The sequence below is a fragment of the Leucopleurus acutus genome (genome assembly GCF_964270905.1).
Source record: "Leucopleurus acutus genome assembly, chromosome: 2".
Taxonomy (NCBI): domain Eukaryota; kingdom Metazoa; phylum Chordata; class Mammalia; order Artiodactyla; family Delphinidae; genus Leucopleurus; species Leucopleurus acutus.
The window spans coordinates 68,778,994-68,792,707 of record NC_139143.1 but is presented as its reverse complement, the minus strand read 5'-3'; positions in this window follow the sequence as shown (position 1 = coordinate 68,792,707).

The window sequence follows — 13,714 nt, the reverse complement described above, 5'->3', positions numbered from 1 at the left end:
GCTAAGTGAAAGTGTTTTTTTGGGGTTTTTTTTTGCCACACAGTTTAGTAGCTTTCCCAAGGAACTTCATATTACAGTGTTATCGGTCATCACTCTGGTTACAAGTAGAGTGGAAACCTGGGTTCCCAGGGCAGTGAGGGGTCTTCAGGTTCCGGCCAGGGAGACTTTGGCAACTGCTCGACAGCCAGGATTAACTGCTTCCACCCTCTTCAGCTTGCCCCCCCTTAAATCTGCAGGGTTCTGCTGGACCTGACTCTGATGGTCTACATAGGTATGGGAGGCAGAGGTGGGAGTCAAAAACCCAGGTCTCCCAGTCCCCAGGTCTGGGTTCCAGCCAGACCCAGATCTCCCATTTACAAAATGCAAACTTTGGCTAATTCAGGTAATGCTTCTTCACTTCAGTTTCTCGAATACACTATGGGGATAGTAATAAAGTACCTCACGGATTCTTTCTGAGAGTTAAACGTGGTCATACACACAGTGGTTTAAAACCTGAAAACTCTGGAGTTAGACTGCCTAGCTTGAAACCCCATCACCAGCACTTGGTGATGGAGTATCTTTGGGCAATTACTCCCTTTTACTCTCCCTCAGCTTTATTCTCCTCCCTTGAAAAATGGGTGTGATAGTTTCAATGGGACCTATTTCATAGAGCTGTGATGAGGATTAAATGCTATAGTGCTTGTAAAATGCCTGGAACTCAGCAAACTCTAGTTATTTAAAGCTCTAGTTAAGTTTAGCTATTGTCATCTATTTTATTATCAAGATTATTACTATATTAGAATCTGTCTTAAACTGTAATGTACTGAAGAGGAACGTAAAATACTATAATAATTTTCACCGTTATTACGACTCTCCCCAGAAAGTAGCATATACCAAACCAATAGAGTTTTTGCACAGGTGGTGGCTCAAGAGTTTGTGTAAAGTGTAAACCCCAAAGGGATCAGAGATCCAAATGTCAAAAATGAGACCCAAATAAATTCTGGAAGGAAATAACGATGAATTCCTTTATAAGTGGGAAAAACTTTCCCATGACATCATATCCAGAAGGAATAATAATAAAAAAGATAAATTTGACCACACAGTTGAAAAAACTTTTTTTTTTGGTGAAAAATCACCATAGCAAAGTCAAAGAGAAAAATGATAAAAGGGGGGAAAATATTTGCAACTTGTGTCACAAACAAAGCAATAGGTAACAATTAGGGTCCTGGCAGGAATGAGAATTCACTCCCAAATGGCTCAAATAAAGATATTTTAATGAAGGGATTACAGGCAGAGCTATAAGCAGGGAGCAAACCAGGGGTGTGACCTTCGCAGAGACAAGTAGCATCAGGATGTCCTCAGCTCCCCTAGGGCTGAAGAGACGAGGAGGAAATACTGTTATCAGAGTCTGCTGGGAGCTGCACTGTTGAGAAGGAAGTGCTAATGAGAACTTTATCAAGGGGCATGCAGTCATTGCTGAACCAGGAAGCGAAGGGGAAAATAACTCAGCCTCTCTCTCATCCTACCCTCCCTTCTTCTGCCAGTGTCCCCCACTGCCTACAACCAACCAGAAGCCAACTCTCAGGGGAGTCAGGGTGATGGAATATGTCAGGGCCAGCCTCCCAGGCATACATCCAGACGGTTGGGAGGTGGCAAACAGATAATAACCAACACAGGCTAGTATCTCTAATATGTGAAGAGCTGTTAAAAATTCAGAAGCAAAATGTCAAACAATTAGAAATGGGCAAATGATGAAGACAGAAAAAGAAACGTGAAATGCCCCATAAACACAGGGAAAGATGCTCAGTTTCACTCCTAATAACTGAAAAGCAAATTAAAACTGCTCTAGGACCAAGTGTTGACCAGGAAGTGGAGCAACCAGTACTCAAACACACTGCCGTTGGGAGTGTAAACTGGTACAGCCACGTTGCAAAAATGTGAACCATTGTCTACTAAACCTAAACTTACATACCTTATGCCTTGGCAATTCCACTTCTAGCAGAACTATGTACATATGTTCACAAAAGACATGTATCAGAATGTTCATAACAGCACTGTTTATAATAGTCCCAAAGTAGAAACTACCTAGAGGCGCATCAATAACAGAATGTATAACTAAATCATAAAATATTTCCACAATGGAATACTATGCAGTGATGAGAATGAATGACTTACAACCTCATACAACTGTTGGCTAAAATAAAAGATGCACAACATGAGAGCTGTGAGTTTCAGTTGTATTTGGAAACCTTACTGAGGACTAGAGCCCAGAAAAGAGCCTCTCAGAGAGCTCTGAGGAACTGGGAAGGAACCAGGATGTATGAATTTTTTGGCTGGGAAATACATGTAGTCAAGCATACATCTTGGTAAAAGATGACTGCTCATCACAAGAAACAGACATCTCAAGTTAATGATTTTAGTGCTTATCTATGTATGGGAAGACACAAGAATCTGGGGTCATTGAAATTCTTCCTTAGATATGCATGTTAACTATCTAGGGACCCACATATCTACAACACAGAATGCTTCATCCTGTTTTTCATCCTGAACTCCTTTCAGGGTGGATAGCAGGTCAGTGACTGACTGCAGCGGTTAATGACCTGAATCTTGCGGGCAATATTCTTTGTTTTACACAACTATATGGGTGAATCTCACAAGCAGAATGATACTTTTTTTTTTTTTTTTTTTTGTGGTACGCGGGTCTCTCACTGTTGTGGCCTCTCCCATTGAGGAGCACAGGCTCTGGACGTGCAGGCTCAGTGGCCATGGCTCACGGGCCTAGCTGCTCCGCGGCATGTGGGATCTTCCCAGACCGGGGCACGAACTCGTGTTCCCTGCATCGGCAGGCAGACTCGCAACCACTGCGCCACCAGGGAAGCCCAGAATGATACGTTTTTTAAAGAAGACCCTAAGGAGCTATATTATACGATTCGATTCCGTTTATAAAAAGTACAAAAAGCGGTAAAACTAATCTCTGCGTTTAGAATTTGGGTTCATGGGTGCAGTGAGCGGGCAGTGACTGGAAGGGAATGTGTGCGTAGCAGTGGTGGTTAGTGCGGGTCACTTGCTGTTTTGTGAGCTGGGTGTTGGTTGTACAATGGTGTTCACCGTGAAAATTTAGTGAGCTGTATACTTCTGGTATGTGCACTTTTTATATGTGTATTACACTTCAGTAGGTAGTTTTTAAAAACGACACTAACGTACTGTATTTCTCCTATCAGATTGACAAGAATTCAAAAGTTTGACACCATACTTCATGGGAAGGCTCTAGGGAGCCAGGCACTCTCACACACTCACACATAGCTGGAGGGGACACAGAAGCTCTGCGCCGCCCACCTCCATATTTTGCCCTATCCATCTCTTCCATCTGGCTGTTCCTGAGTGTATCCTTTGTAATAATAAGAAAGCAGTATCCAATGATAGTAAGAAAGTACTTTCCTGAGCTCTGTGAGTCATTAGAACAAATTATTGAACCTGTTGGGGAGCCATGGGAACCCCTGAATTTGTAGTCCCTGGAAAGAACTGTGAGTAGCCTGGGCACCTCATTTATGGCTGGCATCTGAAGTGGAGGGAGTCTTGTGGGACTGAGCCCTTGACTGCCGGGACCTGAGCTAACTCCAGGAGCCTGTGTCAGCCTTGAATTGAATTGTTAGACACCCAGATTGGAGTCAGAGATTCAGAGAATTGTTGGTGTTGGAAAAGACACCATGCATTTGGAATTGGGGAGGGGGAGACCCTCAGTTACATACACGTTTACCCTTTGATCTATAACAGTAACACTACAAGGAATCTATCTAAAATATAAAATGTTGCCTTTAAAAGGCAGAATTATTTGTAATTAAAGAAGACTGAAAACATCAAAATGTTCCAGATGTCTGTCCATAGGGGATTGATTGAATAATTTGTGATTCAGTAGTACAAAAGAATGAATAAAATCTCTGTAAACCATTATGGAGTGGCCACCAAGATATATTGTTAAATGAAACGTGTAGGAGTATTTATTATATGTTATCTTTAGTGTGAGAAAGGGTAAGAATATGAATATGTGGGTATTTGCTTATAGTTTTTAAATTATTAAAAAATGGAAGAACAAACCAAAAGCTAATAAAAGGGTGGTTTCCAATAAAGAAAAGGGAGAAATAGGTAAAGGCAACAGAAAAGAAAGCAAGATTTCTGGAAATATTATGGTTGTGCAATTTTGACTTAGAAACTAACTATATCTTTATTGAAAGATATAGTTTTTTCAACAAAATTGAAAAAAGTTAACTCAAAAAGAAATTAACCCATAAAATCTGAAGAAAAACTAAAAAAAACTTCAAGTTGGTGGTAGAAGACCTTTATTAGGTTTCTAGCACTGCATAACAGGTTACCACACATTTAGCAACTTAAAACAACTATTTATTATCTCACAGTTTAGGGAGACGTCCAGGTGGGCTCAGCTGGGTTCTCTGCTCATAGGGGCTCACAATGACAAAGTCAAGGTGTTGGTTAGGGGACTTCTCTGGTGGTCCAGTGGCAAAGAATCTGCCTTCCAATGCAGGGGCCGGGGGTTCAATCCCTGGTCGGGGAACTAAGATAAGCCCACGTGCCACAACCACTGAGCTCGCGTGCCTCAATGAGACAGCCCGAGTGCCGCAAACTACAGAGCCCACGCACCCTGGAGCCTGCGCGCCACAACTAGAGAGAAGCCCCTGCGCTGCAACAAAAGAACCTACACGCCTCAAAGAAGACCCCGTGTGCTGCAACTAAGACCTGACGCAGCCAAAAAAATAGTAAAAGAAAATAAGTAAATAAAATATTTTTAAAAAATGTGTTGGCTATGTTGGTCTCTTATTAGAGGCTCTAGGAGAGAATCTGCTTCCAAGCTCATTCAAGTTGTTAGCAGAATTCAGTTCCTTATGGTTTGGGTATTGGGGCCCCCACTTCCTTGCCAGCTGTCAACCAAGGGCCATTCTCTGTTCCTAAAGGCTGCCTGCATCCTTGTCATAAGGTTTCCTCCATCTTCAAAGTCAACCAAGGAATGTCAAGTCCTCCTCACACTCTGAATCTCTCTGGCTTCCCCTAAGTCCCCAATCAGCTACACAGACCTCATTGCTTTTCAGGGCACATGTGATTAGGTCAGACTACCTGGATAATATCCCTATTTTGAAGTCAATTGTGCCATATAACATAATCACAGGCGTGATATCATATTCACAGGTTCAGGGGTTATGGTGGGACACCTTTGTGAAGCCATCTTCCTTCAAATTCTGCCACAACAAAGTAGAGAAAGAATTTAAAATGAGTTTAGAATATAGTATTTTGACTGTACTTCCCTAGTGGGATATGTTCTAAGGATAAAAAGAACCTTATAAAATTTTTAATCTAATTTAGTCATTTTATGTCGGTGGTAATTTGGTATTGTTTGAAATAATTGTACCTGTAATGTAGGAAAAAGCAAATAAGTAATTATGCTTATGCTGTGGGACCTGAGATTTTTAGTGATGAAAATAAGAGATCAAGTAAAAAATTGAGAAGGTTAAGCAAAAGCCTTAAAAGAGTAAGTTGAATTGGAAATGTTAGCATGAATTCATGATTTTTTCCTCTTAAAAAGTCTATTTTCTAACTCTATCCACTCAAAAGGCAAAAAAGAAAAAACAACCCAGAAGTAATGAGCACTTTTGCAGCAACGAATACCCGTAGCAACCAGATGTGGTCTCAAAATACCATTTCTCATTAAGAAATACTAAGGCTCTTTGCAGAAATGGCATATTACTGTTCTGGACTAGAAAATGTACAAAATGGGTCCGGAACATCTTCTTGAACAGAAAAAGAAAAGAGATTTCAAAGATTGATAAAGTAGTTTCACAATACAAGAGTCGATCTAAAGGGACAATTTGAGCATCAGAAAGAATAATAATTGCAACGGAGTGGAACATATCCAATATATAACAGTCTTTGTGTTTGTAGTTTTTTTTTTAATCTGTTGGTCACCATTGGTGATTGCTAGGTAACCAACTCATTCCTCTGAAAAATTAATAAAAGGAATAAATCAAACATTCATTCCACCTTTCCTGTAAGAATTGCATTTCAATGTAACCTAAGGGTAGGTGAGGGAAAGTTCTTGATAGTAAAATTCCAGCACATAAATGCACAAGAAAGAATAGAATTTTATTTTATTTTATTTATTTATTTTTTGCGGTACGTGGGCCTCTCAGTGTTGTGGCCTCTCCCGTTGTGGAGCACAGGCTCCAGACACGCAGGCTCAGCGGCCATGGCTCACGGGCCCAGCCGCTCCGCGGCATGTGGGATTTTCCCGGACCGGGGCACGAACCCGCGTCCCCTGCATCGGCAGGCGGAGTCTCAACCACTGCGCCACCAGGGAAGCCCAGAATTTTATTTTTAATTTATATTTATTTATATGTTTTGCATAGTCTGCATGTTTAATCACTTTAAAACCTCTAACATTATCTCGTGTCCATCAAATAAAACCAACAATGCTGGGCCTGTTTAAATTACAAGAAACAAAAATCACTGTATACCAACCCAGTATGTTACAAAACCAGCTGGGCTGGCCACAAGGGTGGGGAGGATGAGAGAGGAGGGGCACCCCTGGGCAGGTGGCTGGGTGCCAGGAGGGGCTAGGAGACAGAAAGAAAAGGGGGCTCCCAAATGGGAGGGGACTGATTATCCTAATGGGAGGGGTGCAAAAGGCATGTCAGAAGAGGGGGACTGGGGGGCAGGACAGGTCAGTGCTTTCTCCACCAGGGCACAGTGTTGGAGGGGGTTCAGTGCCACCACCTGCCCATCCCTGGCACTTGGAGAACCAGTGACCCCTGAGCCCTTGGCATGACGAGCCCCATCTGAAATGGATGACAGCTTGCCCCTTCCATGTAATCCTCCAGAAAGAATAGAATTTTAAAATCACCATTTTTCATCCTTTCGTGAAATAATAGTTGTAGGCGACAATCATCAATGGATACTAAAATCATTAGGGGAATGGTTGATGGACAACTGATTAATCTTCGTATCACGTAAAAACAATGGGATGCAATATACAATAAAAAGTGCAGAGCACCATCTAGAAAGTATTTTTGCATAAATGTTACAATGGGGGATGGATGCTGAGCAAGGGGAAAAGAAAAGACAAAAAATTGGCTATGCTAAACTTGAAGCAATAATTACTGATTTAACTGACTGTCAGTTGAGAAAAAAGGCCCAGTGGAATAGGAGGCAAAGTCAGGAACATTACCAACACTTTTCCACCTGCCTTATGATTTTTACCCTGAGTAGGTTTTCTCTCCACTGTTTATTGTCAGTTTGCTGCAGTGCTAATTTCGAGTTGCCTCTTAGCAATTGGCTTTGGCCAGCAATGGAATGCAAATCCAGAGTACCTTGAAAGTATCCTGTCAGATTAAAACGTGAGTCTTTGAAGACCAGTACACTGCAGGGTGGAGAAAATCATTTTTTTTTTCCAATGAAAATCTGAACCAGCTGAAAAGGCATAGGTGTATTTCATTTTGCACACTTAATTTGTTCAGTTTTAGAGCTCAAGATCCATTAGTGTTGCTAGTTATGTTTAATGCATACCTTTCTGTTCTTATTGACACTGTCATATATATATGTGTATTTATATCTATTTATATATAACACCTCTACATATGGCCCTTTGAAGGAGAGATTATAGTGTACATGGCAGTCCACAGTTTGGGAGTCAAAAGACCTGAATTCTGCTCCTGACTCTGCCCCCAGCTTGCTGATAGTGGTGACTCCACAGTGAGATGGGGATTAAAAGGGTCAAATCAGAAACTAGCAAGGGAAGAAGTTGAAGGGACCACGACTGCCAATGTTGACAGTCATAAAGACCTCTAAGAGGGCTAAAGAAACACCTGTGAGGCTGGTGCTGGAGGACCAGAGATCTTCCCTCTGGGCCAGTGGAGGGATAGTCAGAGACCAGGATGGCTCCAGAGGAAAATCTCCCCCAAGAGGAGAGGCAGGAGCTGGGAGAATCCTCCCAAGGTCATACCAAGAGAGATGACTAAGAGCGAAGAGTTGGGAGGCAGTAAGTTTCCTGCTAACCTTCATATCATGGCCAATTTAACTATCTTTGGTCTGTTTCCGCAGATAAGGTACGAGAGGAACAAAGGCTGTGCCCAGTCAGCTGTCTCAATCAAGACAGCTAAAAGTAGGTTTTAGTCAGCTTAAACGCGGAAACCACAGTTGCTGTTTGGAGCATCTTTTATTTATTTCTTTTTATTTTCCCTTGGTTTGTTTGGGGATAGTTTTTTGAAAATACCCGTGAGACTCTTTCTATTAAGAAAGTTGGAAAAGAGAAAAAGGCATGTTTCTCTTCCTTCAGGCCAGGAGAACAGAGGACCCCTAGTGGTCAATGTTGGAGCTGCAGTAACCCTAGTCTAAGACCTGGTGGGCCTGGGAGGTGGATCTGGTGCTAGTAAATGAGAGAGGGGCGTTGGGAGAGGCAGGGGGAGAGGGAAGGGACAGAAAGGGAGAGGGAAAGAGGGAAGGAGGAAAGCAGGGAGAGAGGAAAAAGCTGCGAGGGAAAGATTGGGAGGGATGGAGGGAGAGTGTAAAGAATAGAAAAAGAGAAGAAAAAAGAATGAAGAAATGCCTGTACAGGCTTATAAAACATATGGTATATTCAGTAGTTATTTTTAGTAAATAAATAGTTTTAATAATCTTCTCCAAAATGATGCAATAATTTGTTTCTCTACCCAGAAAAATTAGAACATTGAAATATTTTTGATTGATATAAAGAAAAATAATACAGAAAAGTAATATTGCAGAAGAATTGTTCTAATTACTGTTTGAATGATGGCCATATGTCATACATAAGCTATAGACTTAACTGAATTTAAAATATTCCATCACAAGTGGCAGTGTTCTACCATATAATTGTGCTGATGACAAAAATTTATTAAAAGATAAATATTACCAGTGAGGATGATCGATAATGAGATATAAATTTAAGGTTGAATTATTAATACTTTCTTTTTTTTAGTCCTGTCAGGGTACCTTTGTTACTTATGACTTATTTGGTGATAACATGTAAAGTCTAAATTTGAAGCCCTTTGCAAAAGGGAGTCCCTGTCGAATGACTTTCCTAATCCCTGCCCCTTATTCCTCCCTCGTGGCAGATCCTGCACTGAGGCGAACCTATTAATGAACCTATTAATGTACAAGGAGACACTACTAAACGAACGTTTCTGGAGGTGTGATTGTCCTCAGGCTAGCATTGAAACCGGGGCCCTGCTGGTAAAAGCGTACATCTGTGTAACAATTTGAAAAGCAATCTGGCAATATCTATCAAATTAAAATAACTATATGCCCTTTGACCCAGAAATCCAGGAATCTATCCCATAGAAATAAAAGCACCAGTACAGGAGACTATACATATGCAAGAAAGTTTATTACACCATGGACCATTGTGGTAAAAAGGGTAATGCCCATCCAAAGAGGAAAGGCTGAATGAACTGTAGGGTAGCCCCTCCTATGGATTATATCATTCAACAAGAAAGCATTAAAGTGATATCAGCTGATCTGGAAGGACTTTCACAATGCATACTGTTAAAAAAAATAAAGCAATAAGGGAAAATAGATATTTCATAAGAGTATATAAGTGTATAAAACTATGTATTGTAGGAAGTGTCTAAAATAATCAGTGGCCAATCCCCCAATGCTTGTATTATTAGGTGATTGTATGACTATGGAGAAGTGTATGGGAAATACACACCAGGCTGCAATTGTTTTTGTTTGTGGACAGGGGTGGGCATAGGAAGAGGGCAAGGGTATTTAAAGAGAAACAATAGCAAAATTATAGAAATATATTTATGTTTGCATATATGAAAGAATAAAATATATAAAGTTGATATATGTACATATAACCTATAAAGTATATAGAATATATTAAAACAGTGAGGCTGTAGCAGTATAAAGGCAATTGAAAAGGTAGGCTATAAAATTCTATTTATGATATTATGGTAAATATGTAAAAATTATGTATGTAAATGCAAAGTTCTAGAAGGTGACGAAGATGAAATTTGATTTGATTTTTTATGAGACTGAGTAAGTTTCTTCTTGGATTTGTTATTGAATGCAGTATCTGTAATTAGGTAGCTTTTCTTTTTTTTAAAGAGAAAGGAAAAACAAAAAACAAAAAAACCTCTGTTCCGGATTCTAGAGGGGAAGGATTGCTTCCCTTATATGGTGCAGGGAAGAGAACCTGGGCTTTCCAGCCAGACATTCTTGAACTTGCGTTTTGATTCTATCACTTAGGAGCCCTGTGATCTTAAGATATTTGACTTCTCTAAGCTCTGGTTTCTTCAGCTATGAAATGGGGATAATAATTATATCTATCTCCTTTGTAAAGGGCTTGGTATAGTCCCTGCCATGCAGCAAACTTTTAAAACAATGTTAGCTATTTGTGGTAGAGTAATTTATTGAGATACTAATTTGCATTTTCTTTTTACTACTGTGGAATTGTCCAAAAGAAAAAGCTATCTGTGCTGTGCTCTCAGTATTTTCCTTCCACTCTTCTAAAAGGCAGCCAAGGTTTTGTGCTCCTACTTTCAAGGGAGATTTGCAGTGTTTGGCGGAAGACGGAGAGGGGAGGGTAGGTGAGAGATAGGCATAAAGAGAGACACTAAGAGTTCTCCAAACTGAGAAGGATATGGAAAGTTGGGGGAACCTTGAGGGGGAGAGACCTCCTTCTTCGCTTCCATTCCCCACCCCCCTTCATCCCCGCCCCTCCTGAAGCCTGGGGAGAGAGCCGAGTCTTAGAGGGATGGAAACACCCAGGAGGCTGAGCACAGGCAGCAGAGCTTCTGGAAGCCTGCAGGCTGGGGCTGTGGGCATCTCAGGGTGAGCATGTGGGCCAAAACCAGAGAAGCTGCCTCAAGCATTTTCCCCTGCCTAAGGTCTAGATCCTTAGACCTTTGTATTATCCTAAGGATAGTGGTGAATGGTATTGGGGTGAGGAGTCCCTATTCTATTTGGCAAGGGTCTGAGCTGGATTTAATATGATTTAAAGAAAATACATTGGCTATATCAAATACCTATCATATTTTTATTCTTTTTCTTATTGGTTGTGTTACTGTATGATACTGGGCAAGTAGGTTATTTAACTCTTATTCTCAGCTTCCTCATCTGTACAACGGGCAATAATAATACATAACTCACAGAGTTGTTGCATGTGAAGATTGGATGGGAGTGTGTCTCTTGACAGTGTCCAGAACAGCCCATCACTGGCCATTTTTATTGCCCCTTTTCTCATTCTTTTGAGCATTCCTAGCTCTTGGCCTCTGGACATGATGCTTCAGCGTTTGGAGTAATTTTTCCTTCCTCTGCTGTTTGAATTGTACTTTGTCCTTCAAGTCCTAATGTAAGCATTTTTGTCTTCCCTGACCACCGGGGCAGCCTTCTTTTCTCTGAACTCCAGAGGCATTTATCTTGCTCAGCCCTTCTTTCACACATCTGATATCTCCTAAGCACCCTCGGGGTGGCTGGTTTACTAAGGGGAAGTAGACAAAGTCTGCCTTCACGGAGCTCACATAAGAAGATTATCTCCATGTCTTTTTTTTTTTTATTATTCTCCAGAGTTTTCGAGGTTCTATTTACCACGAATAAAGAGTGCACATGGGGCTTCCCTGGTGGCGCAGTGGGGGCTTCCCTGGTGGCGCAGAGGTTGAGAGTCCACCTGCCGACGCAGGGGACACGGGTTCGTGCCCCGGTCCGGGAAGATCCCACATGCCGCGGAGCGGCCGGGCCCGTGAGCCATGGCCGCTGAGCCTGTGCGTCCGGAGCCTGTGCTCCGCAACGGGAGAGGCCACAACAGCGAGAGGCTCGCGTACCGAAAGAAAAAAAAATTAGCTTCAGTGACGGTCCTGCAGGTGGTAGCTGACTGTAAACACAGATTCAATTTGCCCGTGTGCAGGTTGCCTATGTGACTTTAGGACATTTATTAAACCAGAAGTGGGAAATTTAGAGTTGGACTATTCAGATTATGGAAAACTTCAAGTACTCTGATCCTGCAATCCCCAGCCCCTCTTCCTCTCTCAGATGAGATAGTCCTGCCTTGCTTGAAAACTCTAGGATGACCTCATCTGAGGCAGGTAATTTGCAAAAGGGTTCCCGTTCTCTCTGTGCCCCACACCTAGCACTTCTCATTCCCTCTAGATCCTTAACTATACTCATTCTCAGCCTATCCAGAGAACAAGTTGCAAAGTCAAATCCAGAATTCATAAACAGCAAGAAAATTGCAATATTTTGCTAATTTATATTGGTAAAGTCCCAGGAAACAAGTGTAGGAATAAAATCCGAGGATGCTGATCCAGCGCGGGAGGAATGTAATTTTAGAGTGAGCTGAATGCGTTGATATGTCCATTCAGGGCTGGTGTGAACAGCTGGGACTCGTTTGCTCAGTAGGCTGACTGAAACCTGAATGCAGCCATGACCGACGATGACAGAACTAGAGATACAGATTCTCCTTGGCTTAATGTAGAAGTAAAGCCAAAACATAGGGTGATAAGAATGTGGGGGTGAATTTCTCACATGTTACCTGCTCATCCACCTCCTAATTATGTTCCCTGCGAGGATTAGAGGACACATTCTTCACCAAGAAATGCAATGGTGAAAGGGGGACCACCGTCCTTGGAAAGTGCTTCGATGGCTTACTTCTGTAGTGAAGGGATAAAGGTGGGAGATGTTCCACTGGAATAGACTCCTTGATTTCCATAGAGATGTTGGAATGTCCAAGATGGCAAAAGCCTAAGAGGAGCATTTAATTGACCAGAGGCAATGTGAATACGGTAAGTACAATAGGCAGCAAGGACAAAGTGATCATCAGAATGAATTGACCCACAGAGAGCTTGGGCAGGGGCAACTGTTGATGGGTCCCTGGGTCAGAAATAGATGGGCAGATCATTAAGGTTCTACTTGATCGATATTACAAACACAACCCTGAGTATAGTTAAAAAATAAAACCAAAAAGAACCCCAACTTGGATGGTGTCACCATGGGAGCCAGAGCCCTCCCCTAACTCTCAGATCTGAGTCAGTTCACAGATCCTGAACTCCTTGAAGGAAGGAGGAGCTGGGTAGCCTTGAGGATGGGCAATTTGGCCAAATTATTAGCAATTTCAAGATCAGTCTTTCTGCATGCCATTCTATAGTGCGGAAAGAAATCATTCTGAGATAGAAGAGACAGTTAAATCAATTTATAACTGATGCAGTACACAAATTTGAACAATACTGATTCTCTTTAATAATCATGATCATTCATTCAGAAGTGACCCCACATGCAGGTATTAGCATTCACTGCCAATGTGCACCATATGAACTGTCACATGAGGGGGAACAAAGGAAGTTCAGACAGATCTGAAACTTCCTTTCCACTGGCTCTTCTTCAGAGAATCCTGTTTTCTTCTCTCTTTTCATATGGCCATGTATTTTCTCTTGGTGGTCCCTGTTCCTCCTCGTCATTACAGAATACACAGACCAGTTGAACAATACCCTGATTATGGCTTTGTGATCTCCAGACCACAGACTGGATATTTCTCCCCTTACATTCAGTCAGTTCCCTACTCCTCTCCCATATATGTCCTCTCTAACCCCTCTACTACTCCCTTCAATTAGACCAATGGTCCACAAAGTCTTTTGATCACTTGCCATCAATATCTGTAAAAAACCGAGCATGTATCCCAATATTTGTTTATAAATAAAAGCCATGTGAATATATGATT